Source organism: Eubalaena glacialis, chromosome 16 (assembly GCF_028564815.1).
Source record: "Eubalaena glacialis isolate mEubGla1 chromosome 16, mEubGla1.1.hap2.+ XY, whole genome shotgun sequence".
NCBI lineage: Eukaryota > Metazoa > Chordata > Mammalia > Artiodactyla > Balaenidae > Eubalaena > Eubalaena glacialis.
Genome location: NC_083731.1, coordinates 77,588,530 through 77,606,785, shown reverse-complemented (window position 1 = coordinate 77,606,785; position 18,256 = coordinate 77,588,530). Strand labels below are relative to the sequence as shown.

Genomic DNA, 18,256 nt, shown 5'->3' with positions numbered 1-18,256 from the left:
GAAATGTAGCACCATACTTGGCTGCTCCATCTTCATAGTAGGTGGCATAATGGCCTTAGAGAATCATTGGTGCAGAAGATGCCTGTAGAAGGGGAAGAGTGTAAAGGACCTAGGAAGGTTCTATTCAACTTACACATTAGTAAAATTACCATCCTTCCTTTTTCCCCCCTTTTTGGTTTAAAAAGGTCTGCCTGCCATTTTGCAAATTTTTTGTTTGTTTTTTAGTTTCTTTATGATAATTTATGACTTTTCTGGGTTTTTCATTAAAATTTTACATGTTGAGGGACACTGTTTTAAATCCCATGATTCTCTTGTGCCTAAACTAAGTTTCTAAATTATATCATACATGGGAACTGTAGCCAGGAGTTAAAAACCTGGCAGTTAAAAACTTGGATTCAGTACAGGTTTTCTAGCGTTCCCTGGAATCACTAACATGACCCTTGATGGGTGGGGGCTCCCTCTCTCTCATTGCCAGTTCCTGGGGATTTCAAAGTTGAAAGTCGAATAAATACCGAACTGATGATGTGACTTTGTTTGGAAAATGTGTAATTTTATTTCTACATATTTCAGTTGTGTACCTTTTTGGTGACCAGTGTAAAGCTAATCAATATATTTAGAAAAATATCTACATATAAATGTGTGCATACTTTAAAAATACTGTGAGCTCTAAAACATAAAATGTTTTATTGTCGTCTGTCTTTATGTGGTGGATTACAGTCACTTTTGTTACTCTACAAGAGATTCCCAACCTGGGAACAAAAGCATTTTCATGTTGATTTTTGAAGATTGATTCAGGGTATGGAGAGATGAGTTAATGACAAAGAGCCAAGAATGGGAATTTTTTGAGAAGCTGTTATTGTCCAAGTACTATGTTAGGTGCTCCACTCACCTTGATCCATTTAATACTTCACAGCAATCTTATCAGGTAGCTGTTATTTCCCTTACTGGGTAAGGAAAGTAAATGTCAAATTGCATAACTGGCCTAAAGTTGTGCAGAAATTGTGGTTGAGCTCGTATTCAAAGCTCCTAGGCTTGTATAACTCTCAAGTTCATGTTCTTTCAACTTCATCAGGCAGAAATGGGAGTTCCAGGAGCTTGAAAAATAAAGATTTTCTTGTTTCCTGGCCCAGTCGTTGACTCACTTGCTTCCCTAGCCCTCATCTCTTCCTGGTTTATTGAGAATCATGGTTCCATCTCTTGGGCTTTTCCTCTGCCATCCCTTTGGTTACCGCCTTATCGAATTTAGTTTTTTGGTTTTTGGGTTTTTTTAACTGCTGGTTAAAATGAAATGTCTTTTTTTTTTTTTTAAAGCTGTCCTTTAAAAAAAAATTTAGTTTTCATGGAATCCTTTAAGTTAAACAGGGAATAAGGTTCCACATAGAAGTTCTGGTAAAACTGGCTAAACAAAGGATTCAAGTAAGATTTAACTAAAGTACAAAGGGAAACCAGACTTAAGTGGTTCTGAGCATTTTCTCAGAAAAATTGGGTTAAGAGCTAGCATGAAAAGGTGTATCATTTGAAAGATATTTCCCCCTTTTTATTTTCAAGGGAATTCACATCAAAGATAACAAAAAACCCAAGATTATTTTGTTTTATGAGGTATGGTAAGGTGATGGGACAGGAACTGAGTATACTGCCAACAGGGCAGTAGCACTGAATGTGGGGAGGCAATGGCAGGAGAGCGAGTTGCAGCTTTGACAGCTGGTATTCCCATTCTTCCTTATGATCTCACATGACGAGTTTCTGATCTGCAACAACGTGGGGGGAGAGAAGCAGACAGTTTGAGGTATGAGTGGGCATAGAACATTATAAGGTGCTTTAAAATAGTTTATTCAGCTTTTATAACAAGTGTGTGAAGTGGGTAGCATAGTGTATCACTTGGCCTTGCAGCAACCCCCAAATCTCTGTGGCTTCAAACAACAAAGCTTATTTGTCATTTACATTTAATGTAGGCTGTAGATGAGCTGCATCTCTGCTTCCCATGTCCTCTTCACTTTAGAATCTGGGCTGAAAGAGCATCCTTACACGCATACCATTCTAATAGCAAAGAGGTGGGACAAATGTCACATTTCAATGGACAAAACATGTCACATGTCAGGTCCAAAGACGGTGGGGTGAAAATGTATATTCCTCTCTCAGGCAGATAGTAATACAATATACCACTGGCAAGTTTTATTATTGTGATCGTGCTTCTCATTTTACAGAAGTGGAAACCAAATCATAGAGAAGTTAAATTGCCCAAGTTAACACTACTGACAAGTGGCAGAGGCCAACTTGGAATCTCACGTTCTGACCCAAGGCCATTACTTTTGTATTATACCAATAAGAATGGCAACTTCATCTATCCATCTGTCTTTGTTACCATTTGCCTTGAGAACAGTTTTCCTCCTAATGACTTCCTAGAAAATTTATGTAGTTAACCTAATGTCCATTATGCTTCCTTCCCTTTCAATCCTCCAGTAAATGGCTTTAACATAAACCTTGAAATGCAAATGATTTCTATATGAGAGAAGTATTTAAAAAGTTACACATAGTCCACTCCTGGATGAAAGATTGAATTAAAAAATAAAATCCCTTTTCAACACTGGAACTAGATTAACTTAATTGTAGTTTAGTAAAAACTTGTCCTAAGTCTCATATTTCTTTGTATCAATTAAAACCAAATGTAATTTATAGTGGTGGTTGTGTGGACATTTAGTGATAAGGAATTTTTCGCAAGCACCTCCAGAATGAGGCGCATTATTAACTAAAGGGGCGATATGACCCTTAATTGTTTCCAGTCTCCCATGAGTTCTTTAAACCTCAAGCCAACAGGGCTGCTGACTTTTCCCAGAATCCTTAGATTTCTCCATTTTCTGGTCTCTGGGTCTTAACTTAGTGTATTGTTGCCTCAGCCTGAAATGCTTCCAGCCTTCTCCACCTTCTCCATCACCCAGGTCTAATCCTAATAATCTTTCAGGTTCCATCCTTAAATGCTTTCTGCACCAGGCAGACTTTTCCAATCTCATCAAATACAAATATAAATCTTAGTAAAAAACCCAAACAATGCTTTGCTTAAACTCCAGTATCGCTTCTTACTCTTTTGCCCAATACCATTCCTCTAACAGATGTGCAAAAATAGTTTTAAAAAATTGCTATATTTGCTAACTTGAAAGTTTTCTGGGCAGTGTGTGGAACTGATGTATGTTTTTATTTCTTCAACAAATAATTATTCAATGCCTTTCACTGCAAGGCACAATTGACTTGCCAAAGGTGACATAGCTATAGAGTGACAGATTCAGGGCTGAAATCCAGAACTGCCTGACTCCACAGCCAGTACTCTTAACTACTACATAGATATCAAGAGCTAGAGATTCTTGAATGCTAGGTGGCTTCACTGTTGGACAGATATTAATTTTCTTTCTTTCCCTTAAAAAAATTGTATGAAGTATTGCACCAATGCCTTTTTAGGCTCCTATTTAGTCTTAGTTTAAAAATTGCCATTAAAACCATTTTTTTCCCCTATGAATCCAAGATGATCCCATTAAAAGTGAAATAATATTTTCTGGGTGGACTGTATTGATTAAATTGTATTCCCCAGGGATAGATTCAGGTTTTGTGGGTCCTGAGCTTACACAATTTTTTTGGCCCTCTTTAAGAAAAAGAAGATAAAAGTATAAATATAAAAATAAGCTTGACATATTTAGTATAGGAAAAGAAATCATGATAATTTACATGAGTGTTAGAGGTTCAACTTCTTTTTTTCTACGCTGAGACAGTGTACCAGATATGCTTACATAGACATGCTTCCTTATTGCCACCTGGCCACCTGGCTTCTCCTCCCCACCCAGGATGCTTCACAACTCCTGGCCACTCCTAGCACTTATGGCAGCCCTACACATGAGGCTTTATTCATTTCCTGGTAGGTCTACCTCTGGTCCTGGCAATTCAAAAATGATGATCAAATGGCACTGGTTTTAGTCTCATATGAGTCTTTGAGTTAATTTTTGGACTTCTTGGTACCTTTCCCCAAGAAATGGAGATATTTTAATAGGAATAGCCTTTTGCAATACAAGGATTTATTTATAATTTAAAAAAAAATCTTTTGGCCATGGCACTGGTTGGACTGTCATCTTCATAGAAGCTATTTGGCATGAATATAATTTTTTTTGGAAATACTTAAATAGAATACAAAATAAATAATGAAAATCAATTCTTAAATAAATAATGCTGTCACTAAGGGATTTAACTGAGGTTTATGTGGCTCAGACACTATGTTCAGAATAGTATCACCTAGAATCAATTCATTCCATTTTTAAAAATCTTGGAAGTGACTAAGTTTTTTTGAAGGATTTAAGCCATTTTTTTCCTTTAAGCTTTGTTGAAGTATTGGCTCCCGCAAAGACAATGAGACGCCACTGGAAATTAGGTTTTTGGTGTAGTATTAAAAAATGGCAGCAGAGGGCCTCATTGCAATATGCTAGATTTTTCTTTCTTCATGAAAGAACTTTTTCTCTCCATTGCTCTTCATCTGTTGTCTCATTTTGAACCTTGTAGTATGTTTATGTGAAAAAAAAATGTTTTAAATACCAATTTTACTATATTGGGAATGTAGGGTACAATTTAAGCCTTAAAAACCATTATGTTTTCTCTTCATTCCTGGAAGATGTTGAAATTTTGATATCTTTCTTCACTTCCTTCCACAGCAGTAAGGAATTGTATACTCTCTTTTGCTTTTTCTTTCAGGCTGTTACTCTCTTTATTAAGACCATCCAATTTGTTGGCAGATTATTATGAAAGCACATTCATGCAAATTATTTTACTTTATTCAAAGATGAGAAAAATTACATGGCAGGAGTTCATAGTATAATATCACGCTTATTAATCTTCCAGTTGCCTTTCAGTTAATTGTGCTCAAGTTCTAACAAAGTTATCTCCTATAAGAAAAAAAAAAAAAGCTGTAGGTTATAGCTATGTCAGATGTTCAAAAGGAATGGGGTTGAGTACAGGTGACCCATTAATTAAGCCTGCCTTAATTATTCTATGGGCTCATCTTGTTATTAGTTTGACTATGGTCAGGAAGGATAATGGCACAGAAAATAAAAGTACTGGTTGAGCTACAGTTCAATGTACCCTGAATGGATAGACGTGGGTTTGCACTTAATCCCAGTGAGTTCCTTTTTAACACTATTGTCTAAGAGAGAGTGTCTCCAGAGAACCACAAATATCTTTGATAGTTATGGGTCCTGTAGTCAAATATACCTATTTGTGGAGTCTTAACCTGGTTATTATAATATAATTATATAATTATGTTAATGGAGACTTTTTATCTTATCCAACCATCATTTACTCTCACTAAAAGTACATTTCTAAAATCTTGCTTAAAAAAGAAAATTCTGATCATCCTTTAGAAAGGACTTGTTTTTAGATGAAAGAGAGTTTCAGAAAAATGGATTATTGTTCATTGCCAGCTTTCAGAATCCTTGCTTCTTGAGGAGCTTGAATAATTTAACAATTAGGGAATATAAACATTATATAAGAAAGGGCTAATATTTTATTGAGATTAGATGAACATTTAACATTATATAGAATCATAAAAAGATTCTATGGGGGACTTCCCTGGTGCCGCAGTGATTAGGAATCCGCCTGCCAATGCAGGGGACACGGGTTCGAGCCCTGGTCCGGGAAGATCCCACATGCTGAGGAGCAACTAAGCCCGTGCGCCACAACTACTGAGCCCGTGTGCCACAGCTACTGAAGCCCGTGCACCTAGAGCCCGTGCTCCACAACAAGAGAAGCTACTGCAATGAGAAACCCCACGCACCACAGTGAAGAATAGCCCCCACTCGCCACAACTAGAGAAAGTTCGCTCACAGCAATGAAGACCCAACACAGCCAAAAATAAATAAATAATACAATTAAAAAAATGAAAAAAAATCTACAAAATAATTCTAAAAAAAAGATTATATGGGAACACATAGCATAAAATATAAGCACTATATAGAAATATTTTATAGAAATGTTATATAGACAAGGGCCCCCATATAAACTTTCTATAGAAAACGTATAAACATTGTATAGAAAAGGGCCAATATTTTATTGAGTTTAGATGAACATTTTACTTTGCATGTATTTATTGTGATCCTCAAAATAAAATGCTGTACAGCAGAAACTAACACAACATTGTAAAGCAATTATACACCAATAAAAAAAAATGCTAATAATGATGGCTACAAGTTAGACAATTTAGAACACAGCCCACTATTTACTTTTTGTGATAAAACGTGGTATAATAGGTTCTGATTATGTTTTCTGGTAAAGCGTTATACAGCAATAAAACTGGACAAAATGATCAAAAACCACTATTTCGGGGCTCTTGAAAACGACCAAAGGCATACAACAAATTGAGAAGCAATTTATTCATGAAAAAATACTGAATGTCAGATATGAATGGTGGGAGCCTCTGGCATTCTTGCTCGGGACTTCTCTCATCCACACTCACCCCCAAGGTAGATCTGAGCAGAACTGAACAGGGCTCTGCAGAACAAGAAAACAAGAAGCTTCCTTGCCAGAGAGGGCTCACTTGGTTTGGAGCAGAGTATGGAAAGCCTCATATCCAGCAGTGTTGTCAGTAAAGCACAAATTTCGGTGGCAAATGAATGAGAGGACCAATGGCTCAGGTACACTAAGGTTGTAGTCCTGGCTGGGGCAAGCAGGGGACTAGCAGAATAGCCTGAAATTTAACAGGGAGATCTGGGAAATGAGACAGCCACAGAGGGATTTGATACATTCTCCATACATCCACTCAGGAGAGACTGGAGAAGGCCCGCCAGATGAGCATATCCCTGGCTAAGCATGAGACCATACTCCTGTGCAGAGTTTATGCTAGAAGGCCTGGTGGGAAGTAAAAGCCAGGGCAGTCTTGAAAACCGATTGGTTAATTCAATGGCAAAACTTTCTTTAAGTTATTTAATTAGGGTTAAAGGCCAAGATAGGACTATATAATTTCTTCTATTTTTGTAAATTCTTTAATTTCTAAATATTTAACCTAGAAATACACTAGAATAGGAAGAGTCTTTTAATCTTTGAATTGTCAATCTCTGAAATCTCTTTCCCCACCTACAAAATAGGATTCTTAATTACCTTTACTGCTTCCTTTAGTTTTAGATCAATAATATCGATAGAGAACTTTGGAATGTTAATAATGCTAGTATTTATTGAGCACCTATCATTAGCCCAATGCTGTGCTGACTTTGTACTTTTTATGTCATTTAATTCTACAATCACCCATGGTAATATTATCCCCATTTCTGGTTGGGGAGATTGGAGTTTATGCAGCATAAATTACTTTTCCAAGGTTACAACAGCTAAGCAGCAGAGTAGGTGGAATGCAACTTGAGACCATCTAGTTTCTGAATTCATATTCTTAAATACTAGGCTAAATTTTCAAATGCTGGTGCTAAAAAATATAAAATTTTTTCTATGACTATAATAACACAACCTGATAGCAATCAAATGACCTTATGTAGAGTTATTGGTACATTAAGCAGGTATATACTTTAACTTCCTAGCTGAGCCTTTAAAAAAACCTTTATATTAAGGAGACTTTCAAACAGATACAAAAGTAGATAATAATATAATGATCCTTCATGTATGTACCCATCACACAGCTTTGAGCTTTTTCTATGAATGCTAAAATTACTGCTTGCCATGCTAATTTTCACTACTAATTTTTAGTAATTATAGACTAATTATAGACTAATTTTGGGAAATAATTATAGACTAATTTTTGGTAGGGTAAATACTAATAAGTTTTAAATTTGCAATTAAATTTTTTCAATAATGGATTTTACTAACTTGTTATTCAATAAGTATTTCCTTTTGAAATGGACACACTCATAATATGTTTTCATAAGTAGACAACTCAGTGCAAACAGCATGAAGAGTAGGAGGAGTAGGCAGGTGGAGGTATTCCATTATTTTGCATAATGGAGCAAACAACTAGAATGCAGTAGGGTGGAGCTGCAGAGTTTGGTTTGTTCATCCTCTATTTCTTTAAGATGTTGTCTACGGACTCTGTGGGTCCATCAGTGACCAGTGAGCTAGTCTTCTTCTTCTTCTTTTTTTTTTTTTTAAGACTAATTTTTGGAGCAGTTTCAGGTTCGCTGCAGAAAAGTTGAGTGGCAAGGATAGAAAGTTCCCATATATAACCCCTGCCCCTTCATGCACAGCCTTCCGCACTAGGGACATCCTCCGTTAGACTGGTTCACTTGTTATAATCGGTGAACCTACACTGACACATCATTATCACGCAAAGTCCATAGTTTAGATTAGGGGTCACTCTTAGTGTTGTACATTGTATGGGTTTTGACGAATGTATAATGACATGTATATACCATGATAGTATCATACAGAACAGTTTCACTGTTCTAATGATCTGGGCTAGTCTTTTGTTCACCACGTTTTCTCTCATATATCAGTACTGCTTTTTAATTGTATTTCTAATCATGTCATGGTTTTCAGTGACTCTAGGGGTAGTTCGCTCACTGACAAGCAGTTGTAATTACTGTAACCTCTGCCCTGTGGTTTGCAACAGAGGTGAGGTGGCTTATGGAACTGGAAGGAATTAGTAGTATGATCATACCTCATTCTTTTACTCCACCTACAGAAATATTTTATGCTGCACAGAACATTTAACTGCTTTATTTTAAAATTTAGGTCCCTCGAATAGACTGTGGTATTTTAAGCCATATGTTTCTGTAATAGTCTCTTAATTCCCCATTTCAAATCTATTTACAATAACTCTGGCTCCTGACAGAAACCATTTAATAGTTCTGCCTCTTCTTTGGCCTTGTACTTCTGTCCCATATTTCAGTAGTGAATATCATTGCTAAAGCTTTGATTTATTTCTGGGAAAGTCTTCCTGGCTTTTTCTGCCTGGTTTCCTCAAGAGGTTGTAAGCTATGCATAGCTAGACTATTTTCACTTTATTTGACAAATTGTTTGCATTAAACGAATATAGAATAATTTTGGTTACTAATGTTTGACTTGCTTCTTTCCTAGGCGTCTGTATTCTGGTATGCTTAGAAACTGCATTTTGATTATTCCCGTAACTTCTTTACCATGTTGTATCTTGGCCCTTTAAACTATCACTCTAATTGGCTCTTCAAGAAAACTCAAAATCATAGATGAAGTAGGTAATCTCCTTTGACTTCTTAGTAGGCAAGCCCACTCCAGAGTAGAGTTTCAGACAATATTCCCTTCTACTCTATAGCACAGGTTGCCATGTACACAGTAGAGTTGTAAGAATCCCCCAAATTCTTTTCAGCTAGAGTTATTGCTGCTGTACTAGATGGGTTTTGCTCAATGTTAACATATTTTACAAGTTGGTTTTTGTGGAAAAATTTGTGGAACTTTCAGATGACTTCAAATGGAATGTTTTTCATTTTATAGTATAGGTCTTAGAAAAGACAGGTCAAACATCAGTTAAGAGCTCAGATTCTGGGGCTAGAATCTCAAATCCTAACTCTAACACTTAAAATCCTAGGAAAAGTGAGCTTCACGTTTTTTCATTTGCGTAGAGGAGGTAATAATACCAAACAGACAAAGTTTTAGCTACGATTAATTGAAATAATGCATACAAAGCCCTTAACTTGGCTTAGATTGTAACAATGTAGACTTTGACTATAAATGTATACCTGGATTACAGAGTCTTTTTCTCCTCTCTGGATATACTAGTCACCCTCTGTACCCCAAAAGCACTCCATAAAGTGTTTTTTTTTTTATCATAGATTTACAGTACCTTGTTACCCTTATGTCCAGAGACTGCACTAGCTTGGCCTAGAGTGGATATTGAGACAATACATGTTGAATGAATAAGTACACTTCAGCCTAGAGTGCCTGCCCCAAATCCCACCCAGTGGGCTTTGTCATTATGTCATTCTAACCATCACCACCATCACCACCATAACCCTATCATCCCCATGTTATTTTTTTGTTTCAGTACTAACTGCTAGGAATACAAAGGGGTCAAAAGACAAGGTTCTTTCCTGTAAGGACTATAAAATTGAGCTAGGATGACTGAACATGGGCAAAAGTTAAACAAAAACAAAACAGAAAAGAAATCATTCAAAGTAGCACATGTTAGGTGTTCAATGAGAGGTACAGGCGATAACTGTGGGTAGTATTTTTTTTTTTTGAATGATGAAAAGCACAGGTTTACAACCTCATAGTCTTATCTTACATTTAGTCATTTATTTGGTGTGTGGTTTTGCTGTTATTATACTCTGTTACTGAATTTTAAAAATAGTCTTTTGTCCTTGAGAGCAGTGTAAGTGAAAATGCATAGAATGTGTTCAAAACAGTGTCTGACATATTGAAATCAATCAGTAAATTGTAGATAACATTCCTATAGGAGAGAAGGCCATCTATGAGGGTTGGAGGAGATTTCATAGAAGAAATAGAAAATATAGTAAGGACAGTTTCTTTTTTTTTTAAATTAATTTATTTTTATTTTTGGCTGTGTTGGGTCTTCGCTGCTGTGTGCAGGCTTTCTCTAGTTGTGGCAAGCAGGGGCTACTCTTCGTTGTGGTGTGTGGACTTCTCATTGTGGTGGCTTCTCTCATTGCAGAGCACGGGCTCTAGGCACGCAGGCTTCAGTAGTTGTGGCATGCGGGCTCAGTAGTCGTGGCTCGCAGGCTCTAGAGTGCAGGCTCAGTAGCTGTGGCACACGGGCTTAGTTGCTCCACAGCATGTGGGATCTTCCCGGACCAGGGATCGAACCCGTGTCCCCTGCATTGGCAGGTAGATTCTTAACTACTGTACCACCAGAGAAGTCCAGGACAGTTTTTAAAATGTCTTCCTTACACATTAACTCAGTTTTCTGGAATCAGTTTGGAAATAATGGGGCACAGTGGTAGAGAGTGGGCAGGAATATGTGGTGAGTTACTGAATATCAGGTGCAGAATTATATTCTCATTAATTGAAAATTTTGGTTAATGCTCCCTAAATAAAATGTAGCATAATTTTTATGTATTAACTTTCTGATATCTGAATTGAAATTCATATGCTTCCCTGTCAAAGAGGTAACTGATTTAATCAATGAAAATCTGTAAAATGGAACAATTTTGTGAGATATCATTGCAATCAAAGCTCTTCCAATCAATACCTTTGTGATTATTATAATAGGTCCCTGGAAAGCAACAGTATCTTGATGACACTTTCCAAAAACTATCTGTAGTGAAACTAGAAGAAAAAATTCATTTTTAATGTTATATTTATTGGACTAGGTAGTTCCCACACATATTAAACAACTCACAGAGTAAAAGTAGTCTACAGTAAAACATGTCTCTTTTCTACTCCTTTTCTTTAGTTCCCAGGTTTCCCTTCTCAGAGGAAGTCCCTGAGGTTTGTTTTTCTGCAGATAAGTATCTAGAGATATTTCTCTCTTTTTAAACACAAAGATCATATGTAATGTGCACATTCTTGAATTTTCACTTAATATTTCTTACTTGTTTTATATTAATTCATAAGACTCTACTGTCTGAAACATGACATTTAAAAACAGGGTTACTCTAGTAAGGTGCTACAGTGATAATAGCTAGCTAGCATATATTGAGTACTTATTGTGTTCCATGAAGTTTACATGGATTGTCTAATTTAATTTTTATCATGACACTAGGGAGTGGGTACCATTTTTGTGCCCATTTTATAGAAAAGAAAAGTGAGGTTTAGAAATATTAAATATCTTGCCTGTGATCACGCAGCTAATAGGTTGTGGAGTTAGGATTCAAATCAAGGCAGTCTGACTCCAGAACCCACGTATGAAGTGTTCTATTGCCTCCCAGATTTCATACCCTTCATTTTCAGGAAGACAACTGTGTACATCATTGTATACATAAATAGCAGATAGCGTGAGTAATAACAATGATGGTGGTGATGAAAATGACTAAAGCCTCTGTCAGTGCTGACGGATGTCTGAGAAGCTGGAGGTTCTGATGGGAGCCCGGGTGGCTCTGGGGACTGAAGAGGGCAGATGGAGCCGCTGCAGTGTCATCAGGGGCACCAGCAACTACGGAGCTGCAGAGTCAGAAGATGCTACCACATCTGCACATAATAGTTCATGAGGTCTTTGTAACTACCCCCTGAGGGTGGTATTATTAGCCACAAGTTCTAGATGAAAAGCTGAGGCTCAGGTAAGTTGCCCTGTCTCACACAGCTGGGAAGTGACAGGACCCAGTCTCAAAGCCAGACCCTAACACCTCCTGGAAAGGAGGCATCTGGTAGGCACACCAGCCTTGAAACCCCAGCTTTGTGTCACTTATTGGAGTGGTTTCAAACTTTCCCCCTCTAAATGTGTGTAACATGTTTTAGTGAAAGTTTATGAGAAAGGTCAATATGAAATTGAAGTAGGAGTGGGTATATCCTTGCCACCCTCTTAACATGGGTACCTGCTTTCCTTCTTGTGGCATCCTCCAAGGGAGTTCCATATAATCAAGTTTGAAACTGTCATTTCTCCTTCTGGGATGGAAATTCTGTCTGACAAAAAACATGTTATTGAAAGGCCTAGTCTTCATTGATTAAAAGGCTAAATGGAGTCTGGTCAGGTTCCATGTAAACTTCTGTCTCAGTTATGCTCTTGTCAGATTAATTTGGATTATACTGTTGTTTCAAAGGACATAATCTGGAGCTAGAGAAAGATGTTATTGCCTCTCTTCAGAGTGTAGGCAAGTGCTTTAACCATTCTGAGACTCTAATGTAACTCTCAAGATGATTGTGGCCTTTGCAGGCCTTTGTTCAAGTGTCTGTCTACCACAAGGTCCCAAGTTCCAACAACCCAAAGGGCTAGTCTTTGCTTTGTCCAGCATGGTGGATGCTAGGATAGAGTCTATATTGCTAACTTTTCATTTCAGAAATATTTTGTACAAAGCTTCCCTCATCTGCTATTGTAATGTTCTTATGAATATCCAGAATTTTACTCCAAGACCTCTGGCTTTGGTCCTGGCAGTCTGGAGTCTGTGAAATGTGTGCTGCCAGGTATGTCATAGGACATGCCTATACAACTGAGCAGAAAGGCAGGCTGTCATGTGGAACCAAATGAAATAATAAAGGAGTCTTATAAGTCTCAAAGGTCCCATCAAAATTCTTGGATGGAATTACTTACACCTGGCAAATGGAAACACAGCTGTGTTTTCAATGATTTTTTAAAAAATACCCATTAATATACTGGCAATGGCAGAGCAAATTAAAAAGTTAATATAATTTTTGGTTAGACAATACTTTTATGAAAACCCATAGTCATTTCTCATAATTGACACAGTGAAAGAAGCCTCGGTTGTAAGTTGAGAACTGAGGAAAAACTTAATTCAAGCACTAGACTGTTAATTTAGTGAATATGTGACCTTGGGCCAAATAATATTTCTGAACCTCAGTTTCTTCTTCTGTAAATGGGGCTGGTACTCTCTCTACTTCATCTGTTTTTTGTGCTTGAATGAGATGATATGTAAAAGCTATAAAGTACTCTACACATAAAGTATATTAAGTATGATTTCTAATGTACCAAACTTAAATGCATAAAATCATATATAGACGACATCCAATAGATGCATCTTTTCTGTAACATTTCAAAATAATTGTCCCATCTTTGGACATTTCTGGCAATGGTCCCGTATTCTTTCGGATGCAGTGTCCCAAGTCAGTTTCCTTTTGAAACAAACTCAGAGGAGGAATTAGGGTGCAGGTCATTTATCAGATCATCACCTGGGGAAGGGAGGGAAGGAGGCAGGATTGGGCAGAGGGAGAAGTCAAGCCGTCATGCAGTCCCAATGAAAGCTTCAAATGAACCCACGGCAAGCTCAGGTCTGCAGTGACCTGTCAGAGTTGTCATGAGTTTGAGGTAGAAGGCTAGACATTTATGCCCTCTTATTGACTAATCATTGGATCTTGGGTCAGCTGAGGCAATCCTCAAAAAGGGTTAAAAACTGAAGATTATCTTCTCCTGCAACTAGCGGAATAAATCTTTCCTTCTTCAAGGGGAACCTGGGCATCACTGCACTTTTCAGACCAGCCTTGTAGATAAAACATTCTGCCTTATATTGAGTGGGAACCTTCCTCACTGTGCCTGTCATGTAAGTTACTCTATTCTGAGTCAATTCCAAGTCTTACCAATATTTTCTAACATAATTCTTTACTATATTCTGGAAGCACTAGTGCTATACTACTGATACATACACATATATACATATATATTTCACATATACATAAGTGACATATATAAATTATATATAATGTATGTTATACACACATCTCAAATTTATATTTATACACATATTCATGTACATATATCATATACACATATATTCTGAAAACATGTACTTTGAGTGCTCTGAGAGTATGTTGTTAACAACTGGGTGAATGATGCTCCACTGTACTCAACAGCTAGATTTAGTAACCGTAATGATGCCATTTATTGTAGACAATAAAATGAGTCTGCTCTCCAGGAGGACCAGGCTGGAAGATCATGAATTCTGTTTTGGGTGTGTTGGGTATGAAACTCTTTTGAGACATCCAAGTGAAAATATTGGGTAGGTGTTTGAATGTATATATCTGGAGTTTTGAAAGGAAGTCTACACTAGAGATAAGTAATTGAGAGTTGATGTTTATATAGTCATTGAAGCTAGAAAGCAACATTTCCGTCACATTCCTGCAAGTCAATAATGAACTGGGGCTGGGTTTCCCTTTGAGATGGTAGATTTTTCCTTCATTGGAGGGCTTTTCCTGGTCTGTTTCACTGGATTAGGTTACCTGCCTAGCTCCTGAGGCACTGGGAGTGCAGTCACGGGTGTAGGGTGGGAGGAGAAGGGGACCCATGACTGGAGACTTGAGGAAATCCAACATTTAAAGGCTGGTAGATGAGGAGAAGTCTGGAGCTGAGCTAGAAAAGGAGTGGCTGGAGAGGTAAAAAGGTAGAGTCATAGAAGTACGGAGAGAGAGAAGTGGTCAGTATTCCAAAATTCTTCAGAGAAATCATGCCCATTGGAGATGGAGATAATTGATTATCTGAGGGAGGGTGGTTTTGGTGAGAGTAGAAGCCAGACTAGAGCGGGTCGAGGAGTGAATGAGGGGTGAGGAAATGAAGGAAATAATGTGCACAATGCTTTCGAGAAGGGTAGCTTTGAAAGTGAAGACAGAGACAGGGATTAGCTGGAGTGAAGTAAGGTTGTATTGAAATGGGGGTTAAAGAGGTGGGCCTGGGAAGGGTAGTGGGAGGAAGAGAACTAGAAATATCCCTCATACATCGATGCCTTAAAAATCCTCTTTCAAGTTTAAGTGGTTTAAACTATATTCTGAAACATTAGAGAAATGAAAAATGAGTGTTAGCGCTTTATTAAAAACAAACATAACCAAAATAGTTGGCTTGTGGGCAACTTATGTCAAATTGTACAGCTCAAATTGAAAAGGAGGTAAATATAAGATAATTTTCTTCTTAAATTATTCAGACCAATGATTCATGTGTTCATTTTGCTTTTAACTAAGAAAATCTTGTCTGGCATGCTACTTTATTTATCACTTGAAAGGAAAAGTCTTGTAATTTGTCTCACTTATTATCCAGATAAACAGTGTTTTTGACAAAAAGGAGAGGAGGTATTTTTGCATGATCCTAATGCAAAGATGGATTCTCTATCTGACCCGGATATACTACTTCTAAAAACTGTTATTTTCTTATATATGGGGTAGGAATAAAAGCAAGGATTTTCTCCATAGAAACCTTTCGCAGATACTTTTCTTGGGCACACATATCATTTATCCATCTGGCTCTATCTTCCATCTGCTCAAAGGAGGCTCTCAACCCCAGGACAGTTCTCTTAAGTGTCCCTGTGACTCCCCAGGGAGTGTTTCCAGGTGCTGGGCAATATTTTACAACCTCGTGCCACTCCACTGGCTACTTCAGTCTGCTCTTGGCATGATGTGGTAGCTGCTGGGGGTGCTGCCCAAACCTACTGGCTTGCTGCTTATTTGTCTCACTCCAGGAAGAAGGTGCTCCAGAGTCTAGTTTTTTCCATAGACCATGGCCCAAAGCCCTCAGGGTGTGATGATTTATGCTGGAATGGGAGAATGGGACTGAAGGACTCTCCCTCCTTTTGTGTTAAGATCTGTTGGAGGGCTCATAGAGCAGATTTTCTTAGGCCCCAGCATATTCTGAGGGAAGCAGCTTTTTCTTACCGCTTATGGTTCTTTTGCCCTTAGAGTCAGATGTGTGTGTTCAGAGGCTGGTCCAGAGATAGAGATTCCCTACCTATATCTATCTTTGACCAGAAGGGTCATCAGAATCAGTGGATTCTCAGGTTCACCTGCTGAATCATTATTTCCATAAGTTTGTTCCATGCATGTTCATTTTCAACAAAGCCTACCTATCTGTCTCTCTATCTATTTATCTATCTATCATCTATCTTCCTATCCTCTATTATCTGTTTGTCTATCTATCTAATCTGTCTACCTTAGATTGAATGTTTCTGTCTCCCCCAAATTCATGCGTTGAAATCCTAACCCCCCAAGATGATGGTATTGGGAGGTAGGGGCTTTTGGGAGGTGATTCAGTCATGAGGGCAGAGCCCTCAAGAATGGAATTAGTGCTCTTAATAAAAGAGGCCTGATAAAGCTTCCCTTTTCCACCATGCAAGTTTACAGTGAAAAGATGGCCATCTAGGAAGTTAGCTCTCACCAAATGCCAGGTATGCTGGCATCATGATTTTGGCTTTTCAGTCTCCAGAACCATAAGAAATAAATGTTTGTTGTTTATAAGCTACCCAGCTTATAGTATGTTGTTACAGCAGCCAAACAGATGAAGACACACGCATATACACACTCTCTCTCTAATCTACCTTAACTTATTAATCCATTCATGACATTTTTATCTATATTTATTGAGCATATGCTATTAACATACAGTGATGCATTAATTCTTCGGAGAATTCCTCCAGGGCTTTTTTTTTTTTTTTTAAGAGTACATAGTTGCAATAGAGATTGGGAGCAGTGTGTTTCAGTGTCAGTTTTCCAAAATTATCTGTTACCAACAAATGGGAAAAGCTGTGATCTATAGAAGAAGAAAATGTGCAGTTATATTTCCTCCATGTATTTCCACTAGCCCACTGACTGAAATTGAAAGTGCTTTATTACAATGGGTGAAAATTTGGAGAGAATCAATCATTCTGCATAATCAATCTGCACAATATTGCATCAGAGGCAATAGCAAACTGAACTACATACAAACCCAGACTTCATGCTTTGAGAAAAAAAAATAATTACTATAAGTGGGACTTTTAGACAAAATTTCCAAATGACATATAGGTAACATGGAAGAAATAGATATTTAAAGAAATTTTTTAGTGTTTTTTTTCCCTTGTCTTTCTGAAGGATGACTTATCGTGGCTTGGAGGAAATTTAAGGAACTGAAACATTTAAAGAAATAGATTAGATATTGGCAATTACTATGAATAAATGAAAATGGTTCATAGCACAGAAAATATCTTGGAAGATTGTGCAGATTTAGAAAAGAAAGTGATCAAGATTCAGGTGATGCCCTGAATAACAGAGTCATGTAAGAAAAGTAGGAAAGAACAATCAATATGAGAATACAAACTCTGAAAGCTAAAGTGTAGTCTCATGGCCAAGAATTCTCATCAAAATCCTTATGAAGATGTTTCCCCTTATTTTCCTTATAACATCAATGTGTATTTGTGTATCATATACGTACGTTTGATTCTTTCATTCCCTCAGAGAACTGGAAAGATTTAAATACTTTGCACTTTAGAATATTACAAGTCTTGGATGTAGCACCTTTGTTCTATATAGTGTGTATGCTTTTTCTTCAGTACACATAATTTTTAAGCTATATTTCTCTTTTTGACTCAGTTGTCTTTCCTATAATTTAAAGTCATAAAATTGCATTGGTTTTTATTTTCAGTGCATTAAGCCCTCATAGAAAGACTGTTTTATTTTTTTACTTGTGGAAATTTCTTGCTGTCACATTTTGGCGTTCTTCCACACAATAAGCAGTTGTGTAGCACTGGCAAGTGTCCATATATCTAGTTCTAAAGAAATGTACCCTTCACTGTGTATCTACCATTTCCTCTTGACCCGACCTTTCTCTTTGACCTGGCTTGACTTATCTAATTGTGATTGTGGTGCCAAGTTCCTTCTGCTTGTGACCCACCACACACACATACACACAAATCCCTGGGAGACGTTGACTTTTGGGGGGTAGTTATAAAGGTAGAAT

The 18,256-nt window shown here is 37.4% G+C and overlaps 1 protein-coding gene across 1 annotated transcript in view; it reads right to left on the bottom strand.

Moving 5' to 3' along the window:
- Positions 1 to 18,256, bottom strand: part of SUPT20H (SPT20 homolog, SAGA complex component) — a 113,842-nt gene that overhangs the window by 79,746 nt on the left and 15,840 nt on the right. The window lies entirely within an intron of this gene.